The sequence below is a fragment of the Falco naumanni genome, chromosome 17 (genome assembly GCF_017639655.2).
Source record: "Falco naumanni isolate bFalNau1 chromosome 17, bFalNau1.pat, whole genome shotgun sequence".
NCBI lineage: Eukaryota > Metazoa > Chordata > Aves > Falconiformes > Falconidae > Falco > Falco naumanni.
Genome location: NC_054070.1, coordinates 3359718 through 3378056, shown reverse-complemented (window position 1 = coordinate 3378056; position 18339 = coordinate 3359718). Strand labels below are relative to the sequence as shown.

Below are 18339 nucleotides of genomic sequence, written 5' to 3'. Positions count from 1 at the left end.
TATCAGGTTTATTTCTTGATTTGACAATTTTTCTTTTTCCATCCAGGTGGATCTCATTTTAAGAAGTATCTATAAACTCGTCCTTTCGCACATACATAGATATTTTCTTTTCCAGATAAGGGGTGGGGGAAGGAAAAGAGGGGAAGAGGAACAACTTAATCGCTCTGCATGAAGAAGAAGTACCAGAAGTGTGGAGCTGCATTGCAATGCAACGAAAGAGGAGTGAAAACTGAAATAAAATAATAGGAAATAAAATGAAAATAGTTTAGCCAATACTGTTTTAGAGACAATTTGAAAAATTCTCTTCTTGCAAATCACTCAATGTTTAAACACTGGGTTAAATCCTACTTTCTTTCCTTGCATGGCTCATAATTCTGAAAAAACTTATGGCAAGATCCTATAACAGCTTCAAGAACCAAATGCAGCAGAAACAATTTGGCTCTTGACCCTAAAAGAGTGTTAAAATAAAACACATGACTTTATTATGTTTCTTTGTACCATTGTTACACATTTGGAAACTGATTAAAGACATCTGTACAGATCTGTTGACACTAGCTACTTTCTTTTTCTAAATAAATGTGCACAAAGTAGAAAGAAAAGTTCAGGGATCAAGAAAGGTGTTAGATGTTTAGCCTTGGAAACTAGATGCATCTTTCATCTGTCCAAGAGTTGATTCCAGAACAAGTATCTTCAGTACTGACACAAACTCCTTTAGCTGCAGTCTGGAAATCATCTTTAGGGACAGGTGGGAAGCTCAGACTGAACGATTCTTTCATTCACTCCTTCCTCTCCTGGGAGTAGCGAAAGTGAAACACAGCAGCATTTCACCAGTCCGTTGGGAACTGGTACTACTTTAAATAAAGCATGTTTGCTGCTTCCCCCCCTCCTTCTCATTTTGTTTTAAAACACTGTAGGAAAAACCAATATCCTTAGATACTCTTGGTTTCCATCAAAACTACATATCCTCCACAAATATACTGCATTTGATCAAATAGGTTTAAAAACCTTGGATGCAAAAAAGCAATCACCTTCCACTCTCCTAATAATTCATTTGTTACGTGCAGCTCTAGAGTAGAATTTCTATCCTGCTGCAAATACTCAAAAATGCAAATAAGGAGATATCAGAGAGGAATATATATCTAAAAATTGCATACAACTACTAAAAAACTTTATTCCTCCGATTATTTTAATGTACTCATTTGTGAGGAAACAATTATTCAACCAGATGTCTAATGAAAACAAGTAATCTGAGCTACACAGAAGATGGTGAAAAAAATTTCCTGCTCAAGACATTCACGTTCCTCTGCAAGCAAGAGCCGTCTGTGTACGTACTCCCAGCAAAATCCTGTATTTGCTTCTCAAAGCCACTAGCAACGGTGCTTTTTCCAACAGAAAACCTCCTGCAATTGATATTCCGTTAGAGAAAAGGAATTGCTGCACGAACGAGCGAATGTCACCACACACGCTACCACGTCACAGGTACCCTCCCCTCTGTCCTCACAATGTCACTGCACGGTCCAGAGCTACTCACTCAGTAACGGGAGCAAAGAACGCAGGAAAACACACAAGAAGCTCTTTCTGTTTCTCTTTCTCCAAAGAGCCAGTGGCTTGCTCAGGCAGCAATGGGTTTCCCCCTTTACTCCTCTAGTGCAAACCCTGCTGGTTTTAGACTTTCAAATTGCATCTCCAAAGAGTAACAACAGCCCTAGAGATTTTTTTTTTCAATTATTCTGAAAGCATATTTTCTTGAAAACTGTCAGCTTTATATCCTACAATTGCTGGATTCCCTCTATCCAGGATGACATACTATCAAGTTAGTTACAGGCAAATTAACACAGCTGACAAAGGGGAAAAAAAAAAAAAAAAAAAAAAAAAGGAAAACACACAAGGAAGAGTTACAGATGATTCAGGATTCCGTGTTTCTTTGAAAAGGCAAGCAAAGCAAAATTAAATAGTGACTGCGAATACGTGAATAAGCCATGACTGAAAAAGACCGACAAATAAGACAGGAGACTTGAGCGGTGACAGCAAAAGTGGTCACGATCCCACCTCCCTCCTGGCCAGCCCACTCCTCGAGCATCAACCTCCCCACCCAGCCAGAGCTCTGACACACCAACATGCTCCACCTGAATGCAAAGCTTACCAAACCCTGAAACATCCCACTCGCACGTGCCTGGAAGGTGGCCGGTGTCCTGCAGGAGTCATAACAAGCTCAAAGGACTTCAGCTGGCTTCAGCCGTTCAGTACAGGCGCTGGAGGACCCCACACACCCCACCATGCTCTTGACTCTGAAGCTATAATCACAAAGGAGCCTGACGAAAATGTGACTTTCCTGCCAACTTCCACAGCAAGTTCTGTTTTACTAACTCCTTTAAGTTAATTATAACTATGTCAATGTTGAACTGTTTCTGGGAGCTCACACTGTGCTGTAAAAAAATTTGCTCTAGGCTCATACCCAGAATCTCAGGAATCAGTTTTCAAATAGTCAGTCATTGCAAAAAAAAAAAACGCCAAACCAACCAAACCCCAAAACCTCAAAAAACCCAAAGTACTCAAAAGCACGAGGATTAAGAAAATCCTATTTCCTGCACTGGCATCCTCAATGGGACTAAACGTGACTTCTGCAGGACTTGGTTCTCTGAATCATCTTGGGAAGCAACATGAAAGTTGGTGGGTGTTGGTCTGTATCTTATTTTAGAGTACAACAAAGAGCACAGACACTACAATGTATTGATTGCAATTAGCTTCAAACATTTCATACTCAACAGCAAAAACCCCAAGGTTTCACCGGGCCCCAATTTTTCCCTAACACTAACCCACCTGCAAAAACTGCTCACCCTCCCTATGAAGTTCAGTTCACAGATTCAGGGGGATAACTGAGAGAAGACAAGCAATTGCTTCATGTTTTGCATCAGCTGACAGATGTAAATGTCCCAAACCTATGAATTAGAGGTGTTAAGATCCCATTACCACAATGCACAGGCAGCTACAAGTAGGAGAAGGGGGGTGGGGTGCGGGGGGGAGACATTTACAGGCTAGCAATCTAACCGCCAAATTAATCAGATAAATTGCTCAAGCTGAATTCAGTGCTCAGGGAATGGAGCCCCAGGCAAGGAGCAAGGATGAAAAAACTTCTCTTTTTCCTGAAACTCTGGAATTTTGAGTACTTTAGAAAAAAGTTTTAACATCTCCGAGACTGCTTTAAATATGACCGGTGGACTTAGATTTAAGGCCTCACATAAACTGAAACGTGCTGTTAACCTGTCTATACTGATCAAAACTGGAAAGAACGTGCAATGTTCCCCAGTCCCTATTCCTAAAGCTAGTCAATGCCTGGAACAGATAAAATAACCTCATCCTACCTTTTTTTTTGCTGTTACAGTGTGTGGTGATCTGGTTTAGCTATACTATCCAAACCAACCTTTCTGCAGATAAATGCTCTCTCTACTTACCAGAGAGGCTCGCTGGCAAACTCCAAGAAGTCAGAAAAACCACCAAACTCCTTTTGTTTGGTTAGAATAAATTTATGACTAAAACAAAAGACTTCACACTGCCTGCATCCTCAAAGAGCAATAATTCATACTTTATACAGGCCAACAAATAGTTGCAAATGTGCATGTGTCTTTTATCCACATTCCTTCCCGATGAAGATCCTCTTAAACAAGAGAGTGTTCAGCCGGAATGGATCCAGCAGTTTATGATTTGAAAATAATCACAGAAAGGCAAAAAGAAGGTTAAATTCTTCAGTTCACAAAGCATTTTAATACAGCCTTCCTTAGAAACTAGCTATTCCATTATTTACACTGCCATTCAAATTCTCCAGCCATGCAAGTTTAAACTTGGAAGTTTTTAAAATTTAAAGTATTTTAAAGATGAAATATGAATATTCTTATTAAGCTAAACTCACACTGTTTCTCACCCAAGTGCAAGAGATGAATAAAAATAAGTGACTAAAACCTCAGGTAAAGCCCCTGGCTACCTGTATTCTCAATTTTCACCTTCCGACCTTAGCTTTAACAGTAACTTTTCAATATGCAACACAACCAATACTATTTATTCTTTAAGGTCACTGTAAGACAAACAAACAGAGATACACGTCCTACAGTTCCCTGAAAATGTGGTAAGTTACTATATAATGACCCTGGATGTTAAAAAGCATTATTAAAATGCTATATACTTCTTAGTTCATGGCCTTCTAGAAGTTAATGTTTCTTCATTTATTGCAACACATAAAATCCTGCCCTCCCCTTTCTTTTCATAGGCTTCCGAGTTTTATATTTGGTTTGGCTTTTTGAAGTGTTAATAAGCTAGGAAACACGATATGGAAGCGCTGTATAAAAGAGGCACTTGCTCTACATTAAAACAACTCACAGCATTTCCTCTAGTCCTAGTGAACCATTCCAAAAGGGAAAGAGTCAACGCAGTAATTCCACTGGTACTTACAACTGTAGAAGCCTGAAGCAATTACAGTAAACGCATACAATTTGACTTACCAAACAGGAAAAAATGTTTTGCATTAGGACAGTCTGAAAGTAGATGCTAACTGCCCAATATAAAGTAATAATTTCACTTTATGGGTCAAGCAACCAGCTTTATAGAATCCATGAATTCCCAATGAATTCTATTTCCATAGTTGTGCCAACATCAGGGACATGCCATAGTGTTTTAAAGTCTTTCTACACATTTGCCCCTGAACATTGCCCCTGAAAACCCTCTCTGCCAGCGCAGACAGTAAAAGAGCTTTAATGGGTGCAAAATTAGTGGCAGATGTAGCCACCAGAGTGCTACATCAATATCCACTATCTGCAAATTCAGTTTTTTATACCACACCATCCCCAAACTGGTGGGATTCATACTAAACTGATGTCTGTTTTAATTCCTTTCACACTTACCACTGCCCAATTCGGCACGCATTCAGGTTTAGTAAGACTGCTCAAATGGATAGTGTACGTGCTTATGTATTCACGGGTCAGGACCTGCGCACAAGTGAACAAGGCAGTTTAAGAATAATTAACAAGGTACATGTTAAACAAAACAAGCCATGTTATATTTCAACGTGGCCTAACAAAGCAGGAATAGAGGAGATGATCTTCTTGTGTCCCTACTTTCCCTGCCTTATTATTCCTTTTAATTGTGGCCTACTACAATGCAGCCAAAAAGCAACATTTTTTCAGAATGCCAAAACCATTATTTCTTTTGACCATGCTTTTGAAGCATCATTTTTTACATTCAGCATATATCACATTTATCATCAACTGTCACGTAAACAACACATTCAGAGTTGAGGTTCACAGCAACAGTTCAGACGTTATGCATTAAAAACATTAAAAGCCACACTCAACATCTGCTAGGGAAGATTCTACACAATTTCCACCTGCCTTCACAATAACATCAACAAAATTAAACATAACTTTCCACTGCTGGCAAAGAGCTTCATTTAGCAAGGTCAGAACCGGTTACATCTTGACTGATAGTACCTTGCTCCGTTCCCCCCTCATCTGCAAAAACTGATTACTCTTGATCAAAAGACACGCAATTTTAATAGAACAAACCAAACCCAAAGCCTTTCACTGCACAGGTACGAGGTGAAGTTTTCTAGCTCCAGCACATCAGAAAATCCTCTTGCCGCTGCTCAGGCACACAAAACTGCCGGCTGCAGCAGAGATCAATTTAACAGCCCTGGTACCCAGCAGCAGACTAACAGCCTCTTCGAGAATCTCTTTGTGACAGACACAAAGACGGATTATACCAGAGAGTGAATACTTGTTAAGTTATGGGTAGTCCTCTGCTGTTCTTCCTCCCCCATTTTAATTCATATTCATCTTGGCAAAATCTTAGACAGACTATTAACTAATCTAAAACAACATCACAGCTGATACAACACATAAAGCAATCAGTCAAATGAACATGTCAGTGCCATCTACTGAAGCAATAAAGAACAAGACAACCCCAGCAGGCTGTGGCTTATTATCTTCACAGCCATAATGAATAGGCAAATAGTATTAAATGTAAGTACAGTATTCCACAGTCACATTTTGCTATGTTTTAAGCAGGAAAGGTGCCTTCGATGTGTTTGAGGAGCAGAGATTACAAGACGAAAATAACGAAGGGTTTCGGCACACCTCTCCATCATTTTCTTTTCCTTCACTTGCCAATCAACCACTCCGAGGTCTTTTAAAACCCCAAGCGAGTGAAACTGAACAGCAGCTAGAAAATTGTCTATGGGTTTTAATAAACGCTGTTGACTGGTAAACAGAGTAAATCACAGCGACCAATTTATTCAAATGCAGCAAGGACTTCTGTCTTTTTATTTGTCTAACCAACAAAACCCAGACATCAGCCCAAGATGCTCAACAGTATTTGTCCGTATAAGACCCATAAGCATGCCCACACCCCTGTACGGGAGGGTGCTGCCATGTCCTCAGCTCTAGGAGCAGCAAACGATCTGAGCCAGCCTTCCCTTGGGCTGCTGGGCTCGACCAAGGTCTTCTCCGTTTTCTTGTCAACAAAGAATTAGAGATTTACATGTCCCCTTCCTCTGCTCAATTGATGTGCCTGTTTTGTGCCTGCGTAAAAACCTGTACAGCAAACCCTCCTCTTGCTAGGTGTGCAAAAGGAGATCTAAAAAGTAGCACTAATAACACTAAAGAAGAGTATTTTCAGCCTCAACCTTCCCTACGTCCAGCCTGCCAGCTGACACACAAGCTTCTATTCTCTGGTACGTAAGGAACAATTTCACTTGCTCAAATGCACCTTCCCCACCGGAATTATTCCTAATTTGCATATTATGAATCCTGTTCTGGCTGAAATCCTTTTTGAGAAATTACAGGCAATATCTGAGTAGTGCCTTTGTCCTCACCACAACATAGCGACGTAACAGAACGAGGTAGGAAATGGGAACTTGATTTGCAAAATATCAGGTTGTTAATCTTCCTTAAGAACTGAAGATCAACTCAGGCCCAATTCTATAGCATCTGTTATTTTAATAAGTTACCCTACTAAGAGGTTAGAGTTCATCACATCAATTTGTCTTGAGACAAAACGACAACAGAACAAGCAAAGAGAAGAGGGAGAGGTGAATTTGGTTTTGACGCCACAAACCTGTGCCTCAAAAAGCTAGTCCTAAAACCTTCCAATGCTACAATAAACGGGGTATTATCTTTCTTATGCACTGACTCACTCACTTCCACAGTGTCCAAAAACTGGGGGTTAAGGCAGGTCAGGCAGCCACACTACTGAACCATCCTGAAAAGTTCAGAAAAAAAAAGAGCAGTGCAAATGTCAAAGCAGAATTTTTCAGTCTACCTTTGAAAAACACTTGCTATTTTCACAATCGCAAATATTACATTTTCTCAAAATAAACTAACTCTTGTGAGAATGATCTTCATCCTTGCTCTCATTCAGGTGAATTAACTATTCTTAGTTAAACAGATTTGCTTCTAGTCTTAGTCTGATGACAGATTAACTCATGACTGGTAGGATTATAGACTTACCTCTGGAACTAAATCACTTTTGAATCTGAGTTACAGCTATTAGTTCTTTAAAGCTTAGCTGAACAGCTTTTAGTACCTCCTTTGTATTTTTGAAAGAATGATTAAACATCATTAAATCCAAACTAAGGGCTCTTTCTCACAACTCCAGTGAATAAACAGTTTGCTGATTTAACTTTTTCTTTTTTTTAAAGAACAGCAGAGTTTTACATGGATTTTTTCCCAGAACGATTAATAAGTCTAAAATACTTGTCCTTAAAATTAAAACATGTTTTTCATGTTTGTGTGGGTTTTAAGCACATCAAAAAAACCCAGCCCTTTTTTCTCCTTAGAGAGAAACAGCTACCCAGATCAACCTGCTCCTTTGTACCCAGTGTGATGCTTCTGTTCCCATTACATTTCTCCAGGTGCCAAAAACACCACCAATTCCAGAGACAAGCAGCGAAGCTCTCCCATACAGCAGCAATCATACATTTAAGCATGGTGTGTTCTTACATGAAATATTCCAAATATGACGCTGACCATTTCCATGCCATCAGCAGTTTTACTACACACCAACAAAGTTAACACAGAAGAAGCCACTACGCAGGTATCTGAAGAAGCATCCTTTCATGTCCTGCTCCTGACATTCCCTTCGGCAGCATCAGTAGGGAAAGCAAGGAGCAGTCTTTCCCCATACTTTTGTTTCTTGGCAGAGGGTGGAGATCTTTAGCCATCACTCTCCCCATTTAATTAGATGGGAGCCAGCTTGATTCAACAAGCTGCCTTAATTCATTGCTTTTGCCTTCTGTGTTTCCATGAGGGGAGATAATGATGGGACAGGGAGGAAAGAAAGTTTCCCCTAAGAAGCAAAACCAAAACCACCCTGCAACTACTAACGAAGGTCACTGGGTGGAAGAGCTGGAGGCATCACTCCTCCAGGAGCGTGACACTGAAATTATACAGTTTAGTTGCACTCTGACAGCTACAGGCAACAGATCTCCTTGGTTCCCCAGCCCAAGCAGCCAACCGCCGATTTACATCCCCATCAGATGACGTGTTTTTCTTTTTAAGTAACACACAATCCAAGTTTCTGTTAATTCATCTTTAAGCAGCCCTCTGGATCACACTACAGCTGCAATCTCCAAACCAGAACGTATCGTTTTTCACTGTTAATGACTGGAAAACCCATAAGCACCCAAAAGCAAATCATGTTGTCTGGTTCTAGCAAGACATCTATAGATACATGCAATACATGTCTGTCTAAACCAATCCTTAGATCTCTGCCTCCACCCAGAAAAACCAACTATTGTCAAGTATTAAAACTCCACAGCCAACATAAATGCAATCCCCAATTAGTCAAAGACATTAGCTCCTCATTTCACCAAGCTACGCAGATCTGCAGGGGCAGGGGGGGGCAGGCATTCATGCTAAACTGCATTTGCTAAAGTTTAGCGTATGAAAAAAATCATTTGTCCTGATCAACTATAGTTCAATATTTATGCAGATAACGTTCAAGCTAGAAGTCAGCCACAAATCTCTGTATCTTCTTAATACACAAGGCACTTGTTATTCAGCTGGAACACATTTAATATACAACATAATGTGAGATTCTAAACTATCTAACATTAGTGAGTAAAGTTAGCTTCAGCACCAGGCAAGAGACGAAATGGGTCCCCATCACACCAAAAGAAAGAAAGGATTTAATATAAAATACAGTTTCTCTGTTTGAAGAAAAGGAAAGCACGCTTGTGACAAACTTACTGGAACGGAGTCAGGCTTAAAGACACTGATCCTTTCCAGGAAAGTGGGGAACAAAGCCGCAGCAGTACAGAAACACAAGCCAGCATTGACTGCCCTTCTTAGGATACTCTTAGTATTTCCAGCTAAAAGCTACTTATCACTTCATCTGCATACCCACCTAGCCAGGCTGCAAAGACCCTCCTCCTGTACCGTTTTTATTTAAAGTTCAAAACCTTGAATTGTCTTCAGAGGCTTTTCATAGCATGAGAGAGAGGGACAGAATGTAATTATAGGACAGTATTTCTTAATCAAATCTAAGCCGCCCACTGAAAGTGAATGGGAAAATATGGTTGCAAGGCAATGCTTCTCAATCAAGTGGACGGATTTGCTTTTCAGAGCGAATAAGGGAATGGAGCTGTGGTCACCATTTCTTAATCAGCTCAGCTGATGTCCTATAGAAGATCTCAATGGAGGAACACAGCTGTGGCCCATAACTCTTGACTTGATCTTCCATGGTTTGACTGAAAAGCCTGAAAAGAACATAAATGCACTAAAGCTTTTCTCCATTAAATTGGTTCTTTCAAAACCGTCACTGGCTTCACCAGGGGTGTGTGTTTGTAGTTTCTTTTTCAGTATGCTTAGTTAGAGGTTGAGTGTAAAAGTTTTTGTGACATATACTACACAACAAAGTATACTATAATAGGCCAAACTATTATTTTCTTTTAAAGACCAAAATGGAGCAAGTTATTTAGTAATTCCAACCTTCTGCAGGGATTCCTGTGTCTGAGTATGTGATTTTTGCTCTGGCTAAAGCACCCTTTTGCATTTCAGCTAGCAAAGTTACAAAACGTTGAAAAAGCATCTCCTTAGATTTTTTTTTTTTTTTAAAGAGTACATTCGTCATGACTGACATGTTACGGAGGATAGATTTCAAATGCACTCATACTAACTTTGAGCTGTCAGATTCACGCATTCAAGTTTTCTGTCTTCATTTGAAAATGCGGCTGAATTATACAGCCAAGGCAGCGAGGTAAGAAAGCAAGTGTGCGCACTGTGGGGAGGAACAAGGAAAAAAACCTGTTTTTCAGATAGCTGCCTGTATTTTTCTTCTACTTTCTCAGTAAAGTTCTTAAAAGGACAACCTTCTCAGTGAATTACATTATAATTACCGAATTAAAGGAACCTACCTAGTGAGCCTTCTTTAAAAAAATCTCAAGGTATGCCCCAAAAAGTTTGCCATTTTTTGAGATTTCATACTGATCTTTGTAATGTATTGGAGGTGTAATAGTTAATGTGCACTCATTACCATCTCGTAAGCAAAAAGCTAATTAACAACACTTAACACAAAGCAGCCAAGTCTATTTTTTCTACCTATGTTACATCTGTAAAGATACTAACTCACTTCTTAACCTGCTGCAAAAAAAGGGATTTTTTTCCTTTCAAAACCTGCAGAATGCAGTGTAATAGAGTGCGCATTTTAATCTGCATTTTCCTCAATACACGATGATACGTATTACTGCAAATATACAAATAATTAGATTTAGAGCACTTAGAAATTATTTCCCTGCAACGCTGGCAAAGGACAGAATCTCCACCTCCATTTTTACCTTCTCTCCCCTTACTCCCACTTTAATCTTTTTTGTTTCAGTGGCATGTTATAGCTGCTCCGTAGCTCTGCTGCCAGTTACGTGATGAAGCCTGCATGCTGGGGCTGTAATTCAATGGCTCACAAGCCACATACGACTTAACAGCCTCGCATGAGCCATCTTTGATCTAAAGTCTAATAAAAACAAAAGTGAAGAGCATTAGCATTGGTGTACACGGAGATGCGAACAAACAACTGAGACATTCTGATCTATACATCGGGTTTTGAAATGGTAGTGGTTCCTGTTAAACAGTTTGTTGAATTTGCTCAGTATACTCCAGAGCAATGATTTGTTAAGGGTTTCATGCTAACGAGGATGGTCTTCCATTCACTGACACTGAAGGGGGGGGGGGGGGGGGGGGGAGCTTTTTTCTATACAACCTACCCGCATCAACTCAACAGCCTGTTCCTTGTGGTTAAGTGTTTAGGAAAGGTGAAGTGTTTATACACTGAGCAATTAACAACAGGCTGCTGAGAGGAGAACATCTCTGAAGGTTTCATTCCCCAAAGGAAAAAAAAAACACACACCAAACCAACAACAAAACCAACCCTTGATGAAATATTCAAGATGAAAACCACAAAGGTTGTTAAACAAAGTGAGAAACTTCCAGTGTTTCTCACCCACTGGAGAGGATTCCTACAAAAATAAAGGATTGGGGGGATCTTTGGGAGCACGTCCCACCATGCAGCTCCGAGCGAGCTGTCGCTAGAACTACCCCAGCTTCCTTCTCCCCCATTTTGATCTGAATTGCTACGCCCAGTTATAGGCAAAGTTTTCAAAGAACTTATCTTAGTATCTCTCTAATAATTTCCAATGAGCAATTTCAAAACAACCTTAGTTTTGTTTTGACTCAGAGCTGAAGTCAACTTCAGAAACCCTTTCACACTTCCCCAAAGCAAAAAATGCATGTGAAAGAATTCACACAGACCTTGTAAGACAGAAACTGAATTTTGTAGTATTTTCATTTATTAGCTATTTTAAAACTATCCACTAACATCTTCTAAGGGCTGAGAAAACACTAAATTTCACTTTATGAGTCCCAGCAGAAGTCCTAAGAAATTTCAGTATAAAAATAGCTAATGAAAGAAAAAAAAAAAGGCCAATAAAAATAGGATTTTGAAAGACAATCATAATTTATACCACCTTTGCCACCAGAGAAAGTGATTCTCGTCACTTGTACTTAGGAGCTGAGACAAAACAGTAACTACTGTCAAAAAAACCCAATTAACAAGTAAGTGTATTTTAGGACTGAAGGAAACAACCTGTGATGTCTGATGTGGACAGAATGCTGCAAACAAGCAAACACCAAGCAAAGGATTACGATTAGTCACAAGAAATCCACTGCAGCAAAAAACTGCACTCAAGGCTTTCACACTCAGAAGCAGAGAGGTGATACACCAAGCTAAACGTGCCCTTTTTTTTCCCCGTCAGCAGTATTTCCATGATTAACTACAACACACGAAAGATAGATTCTTTGCCATTCCCTTGGAGTTTACCAATCCAAATACAAATCAGACCAAGCGCTGTTTCATTTTGCAAGCCGCAGCACATAAGGCTTATTCACAATTTCTCCATTCTTACAGGCCTTCAGCGTGTCTTGTCGACCACAAGGCTTTGTACCACATGCAATCTGAATCTCCGCGGGAACTGCAGCGACAGATTCTTTACTAACGATCTTTGGACACACAACAGCTAAATAAATCCCCAGTTTTGACTTACTAGCTGTAACAGTCTATAAACCGTTGCATATGCGACTATTGTTAAGCCCTGCTCCTGAATAAGCAAAATTCTTTGTAACAAACAGAACTTGCGCAAGACCCAAGAATTATTCCAGACCTGAAAAGCTGCCAACTTCAAAACACCCTTTTCACTTGAAGTCAGCTCATATTAATAGGGAGAATGATTAGGGGAAAAATAAACAAGCATTTACCATTTGCAGCCTGGTGTTTGAAAGCACGCCTAGCTCAGAGACTTCAAATGCTGCTCATGTTTGGCACATAATTTTCAAATATTTGCACCTAACCTATTTTCAAAGCAATTAAAACCAACACCAAATGCTTTCGCTGACCTCTCTTTTTTTTTTTTTTTAACATCATACCAACATATCTGACAATTGTTAAACAACAGCAACCCCCAAGCATAGCTGCCAAAGGCAGAGCAGCAAAAAATCAGCGCAACAGCCCTACATTTACTGCTGGCTATAGACAGGGTGCAACTCCAGATACTTCTGGCAAGAGCGACACTCATTTAATCCAAGGGCAAGTTTAATCTACAGCGTTCACACCCACACAAGAGTTTTTATATTCGCAATTCCACAGATTTACCCACTTGCATCCTCCCCACTCCTGCAGCTCTTGCTCCTGTCCTCGTTCTCACGTCCCAGCCACGCGTTTCCTTTTCTTGAGCAGCAGCTTGGATCTCATCCCCACCAACAGCACCCCTTCCTCCCCCTTCCTGACACCTTATTTTTGCTTCCAGTCCCACCTCCCTATCATCCCTTTTAATCTGGTCCCTATTTTTTGCCTTGCCTTCACACCAGAATGGTTGATATTACTTCAGGAGAAGCTCCCACTGAAGTCAATTAGAGTTTTGCTGGAGCTGAGGAATCCGCAGCGCCTATCACATCTTTCACCGCACGCTCCTCAGCTTCCAGCCAGCATCTCCTCTGAAGCAACAGTGGATAAAAGGACCAAATTTCAAAACATTTCGCACCAGACGAGCACAGCGACTTCAAGAGCTCGCAGCATCGTTCCCTGACTAAAAGTACAAGTGTAGCTCTGAAAAGCAAAGACACTTTTCCCACCTCCCTCAATGTATTTCAAAATAACGGGGTGCTTTCATCACGCGTCCGTATTCTCCCGCTGGCCGTACCTGGAGATCGGGAGCTGTTCTGACACACGGATCGTGCTTCTTTTTCCTACGTACAATTGCACGTAACACAATTAGCAGGCACGTTTCCTAAAATAAGCAGCTTTCCTACAACCGACTCCCGTCCGTGGGGGCTTACAGGCACAAGCAGTTATTTTCTTGGGCTATCTGAGCGTTCCCCGGGGGGGGGATATAAAATGCTGCGACCCCCTCGGCTTCCAGGGATGTTTAAAGCAAGATTTTAAAGCACACTTTGCTCCCCGAGGCAGGACCTAAACCCGAGGTGCCCCCCCCCCCAGCCCCCCCGTTAACTTCTGCTCCCGACCTTTGCAGGCAGGCAAGGCACAAGACCCACACAGATATTTTTTTTTTATTAAAAAAAAAAATAAACAGGAATCGGCACGGATTTTCCTCAGTTTTGTGTCCTCTCCCCCACTCCAGCACAGCACGGAGGGGCTGAGGGCAGTTTTAGGGAGCTCTCCCCCTCAGCAGTAAGGCCACGGCCCGCGGCGGGACGCGACCCCCGGTGCTGTGCGACACCCCCCCGCCTCCCCCCCCCCGGGAGGGCCCGATCCTGGGGGGGTGAAGAGGGGCGCTCCCGCAGCTCCCGCGCCTCAACAAAGGGAAAGTTGCGGGGCCGGGGAGGCCGGCGCGGGGCTCCCGCCCGCAGACAAAGGCGGCGGCCGCCGGGGCGAGGGGGGGGGTCGCGGGCCGCCTCAGCCCCCCCGCGCCCCCCAACCGCACAGTGGGGGCCTTAAAGGGGGGTGTGTATGTGTGTGGCGGAGGAGGGGGAGCTAAAGCCCCCCTCAGCCCCCGCCTCACAGCGGGGTGACCCCCCTCAGCCCCCCCGCCCCTCTCGCCCCCTCAGCTCGCCGCCCCCCCCCCCCCCCCCGGCCCCTTTATTTACCGCCATCATCAGCACGCGCGAGCTGTCACCCAGCGCCAGACACCCCAACGGCCGCTGGCCACGCCCCCTACCCGCCCATTGGCCGCCCGCCGCGGCCCGCCCTGCCTCGCCATTGGCTGGAGAGCACGCCACACAGCGCTCTTGCCCTCCCCCTCGGCCCGCGCCGCCAGCCAGCGCCGCTGCTTACGCCAATTCCGTAAAGCCGAGCTTGGCACTAAAGGTGCGGCTGGCGCACCGACGGACGCCCTTTGCGTAGCCTACGCAGCCGCAGGCAGAGCTCTGGCGAAGCTTACGAGCTTCGCGTAGCCGCTAGGGAGAGCTCTTCAATGGCTCACGGTCGAGTAGCGGGAGGGCAGAGCCGAGAGGCGGGGACTGCCCGGCCCCGGCCCCGGCCGGTGACGTACCAGGCTTTGTGAATCCCAGGCTGAAGTTTGGTTGAGTCACAGGAGGGTAAATAAGGATGTTTCGGAGACAAAGAGACTCTTAAAGGGGCAGCGCGGGACGTGGCGCGTTCCCGCGGGTCCCCTGAGGTGGCTGCGGGGCGTGGGAGATACCCCACGGGGCCCCTGAGGTAACAGGGGGAGGAGGACACCCCACAGGACCCCTGAGGTGGCTGAGGGGTGGGAGGTACCCCACAGGGCCCCTGAGGTGACTGGGGGAGGGGGGAAACCCACACAACCCCAGAGGTGATTGAGGGGGGGCACCCCACAGGACCCCTGAAGTGACTTGGGGGGGGGCGAACCCACACAACCCCAGAGGTGTTGGGGGGGGGGGCACCCCATAGGGCCCCTGAGGTGGCTGGGGGGGGGCACCCCACAGGGCCCCTGAGGTGGCTGGGGGGGGGGGGGGGGGCACCCCACATGGCCCCTGAGGTGGCGGGGGGGGGCCACCCCACATGGCCCCTGAGGTGGCTGGGGGGGGGGCACCCCACAGGGCCAGGGATGGCACACAGATAAGGGCCCCTGAGCCATACTGGCCTTTGCCAGAGGTCACTCAAAAGGCCCCTAGGTCACACGCTCATCGCCACAGTGCAGGAGCCATGAGGGGATGAAAACGCATTTTATTAGAGACAAAGGGTCTCAGCACTGGGGCCGGGGGGAGACGCCTGTCACCAGCAAGGGGCAGCCATCCTTGGGAGTCACCCGCACCCACTGGGACAACTCACTGGGACGACTCACAGTTCAGAGGGACCATCAGGGACCTGCCAGGGAGTGCTGAATCCTGCTCTCCGGGCAGCGCTGAGCCAGGACAAGGCTGCAAGCAAGGCGTTGTGGACTATGCAGCACTGATGACATGAAGCACAGGTCAGCAGTGTCACAGACACGATTCCTTTGCACAGGACCAAATGTTACCCCTTGGTCTCGTCCCAGTAAGTTTTGAGGCAAAGCACTGCAATTTACTGCGACAGGTAGGAGCCTGCTTTCTTCTGCCAGAACAGGACACTCCACAGCCTTGTGGTCTCCTTGTGAGCTCCTTCACCAGCCAGGCTTTCCACAAATTCCACTTCCTGTGAGCTTTGCTGTCCCTTCTCTACACCCTCCCTTTCTGACCAGTGCCTGGTCTGTTCTGAACCCGTACCTGCACAGAAATCCAGTCACACACCTCTCAACTCAACAGCTCCCCACTGCAATGAGCCCTCAGTCTGCAGTGTCTGCTAAGAATTAAAACTGAAGATTAGTAAGGCTCTTACGTCCTCACTCTCTTTGTAAAGCTTAGCAGGGTGCAGCTGCTATGTAAGTACTTCCTCATAAAAAATGCCACAGCACAAAACAGAACAAAAGCCAGCAGCATCCCCAGGGTGGCAGTGAGACTTGGACTCTCTGCCACCAAAGTGTTAGTGACCCCAGTAACATCACCCAGCCTCTACTTAGAGCTAGGAGGGGGGAAAGCTGTAACGATGCAAGGGTGAGACCCCCATCCCCAAGATCCTCAGTCCCCTGTACGTCAGGCTTCAACTCATGGAAAGCAACAACACTGCCAGGGATTTTGAAAGGTGCAGAAGCAGAAAATAGGATCCACAGTGGTACAGGACTACAGCTTGGCCACCTCTCCCTCTAGATCTTGCATTCTCTGCAAAAACACTGGGGAGCAACAGGAAAACAACCTTCCAGACCATGCCCTGACAGGCAAAATTAGGGTGGTTTTCAATTACACTGGCTCAATCCATTAATGTAACACAATTGAAAGCCCCCTGAAGACTTGTTAAGATGCAGACCAGCATGTTCGAAGCCATGTTAACCTGCCATACTGATGCTGGGGGGGCCAGAATAAGGAGGATTACTGCAGCTAATAAGATTGAAAACCAGTCATTTTGTCCATCAAGAAAGTAAAAAGCCCCAGAGTAAAAGGAGCCCCTCATGTGGGGCAGCTGATCCCCTTGCTCACCGAATGCAGTTACAGCAACAGACATTTTTGCTAAGACATAAAGGGCTAAATCCTACCCATCTTTACACACGTGGAAACCTACTGACGTCAGCGGCTGTAATGGTGTAATTGAAGGCAGAATGTAGCTCGAGGGGTCCCATTTTATTACTCTAGGAACAGTACAATGTATTAATAAAAGCACAGAAGTCCCCAGAGATTCCAGCACACATTTTATGTTTTTTAGACGTGACCAGAGTTTTGACATCTCTGGTTACAGAACGCATCTTTTGGGAATTAATAAAGCATTAGCAATATTCAGCATGACTAATCTGATCATTAAATGGTATTTTTTTTTAACCTTAAGACCTAAAATGGGAAGCAGAACAGAAATAACTATCCTTACAAAGACTACAGTTTGTTTTCTTAAGTTTTCCCAGCCGCACTTAACTGTGTGGAACGACAGCAGGTCAGATTCTCACTGAATTTTCATCACTGGAAATTAATAGTCCCACTGAAGTCAGCACACATGTCATGAACTTGAGCTAAGAGTTGCTAAAATTCAGTGCATTCAGCATGCTGGAACTTCTAACACACTTATGGTACATTATGCCATTTATTATGGCTCATTAACCAGATCTTTCTGGACCCAGTACCAATTAAATTTATTAAATGCCCACACTAAAAGCTCTAGGCACTTGAATAGTTAATTAGGTTTACAGGTATAAATGCTAATCACAAAGAGATCACATCTAAATAACTAGTTCTCCACCAGACAGCAAATTAAGTAACAAACCAGCTTCTCTTCCCCCACTGCTTCAGAAGGAAAAATCCATTTAGGAGAAATCTATTTCTGTTTTACTCACTCTTCAGACTCTTCAAGACTCCTGTATTGGCAAGGAACCAAGGATATTTCTGCAAGCAAGATGCACACCGCTTCTTCACGAGGAACCCACTGTCCTTTTTGCAAATCTCCCTTCTTTAAAACGTCCTTAGACCTTCTCTACACCTGCCCTTTGTGCCTGGGACACGAGCTGCAGAGCCAGAACCCCGCTACCCAGGAACCATGAAGGAAGCTCGGCGCAAAGGCTGGTGGCTGAGTAAGGCTGTTTCTGCATATTCTGAGACCGAGCAGGGGGTGGAGCAGGGAAGAGAAACAAAAATAACAGCTACAAGCCAGATAAGATACTAAACAAGTAAAACCAAGGGGGAAGATAGCTCAAAATGGATCTAGTTTTCCTGCTGTAAAAATAAATTGCCACTAAAAAAAAAAATATTCAAGTGATATCGTCTTATAACAATTTTTTGGCTCTTGTTCCCCAAATCCTTCCTTACGCCATTAAAT

The 18339-nt window shown here is 43.9% G+C and overlaps 1 protein-coding gene and 1 long non-coding RNA gene across 5 annotated transcripts in view; one reads left to right on the top strand and one right to left on the bottom strand.

Annotated features, from left to right (window-relative positions):
* The window catches only part of USP49 (ubiquitin specific peptidase 49), a 34687-nt gene extending 19990 nt beyond the window's left edge, over positions 1-14697 (bottom strand). Inside the window, exons 1-2 of one of the 4 annotated variants that reach the window (XM_040616907.1) lie at positions 14634-14680; positions 13730-13775 (exon numbers count right to left, since the gene is read on the bottom strand). The gene's annotated coding sequence lies outside the window, so the exon portion shown is untranslated. Of the gene's footprint in view, positions 1-4892; positions 4977-13729; positions 13776-14633 lie in introns of all 4 variants that reach the window. The other 3 variants (XM_040616903.1, XM_040616905.1, XM_040616904.1) reach the window with 3 other exon arrangements.
* Positions 14698-15019: 322 nt separating this feature from the next.
* On the top strand, positions 15020-17976 carry LOC121098515. Its single transcript, XR_005831288.1, has 2 exons — positions 15020-15204; positions 17868-17976. It is a non-coding gene; the product is annotated as an uncharacterized LOC121098515 (long non-coding RNA).
* The last annotated feature ends 363 nt before the right edge of the window (positions 17977-18339 follow it).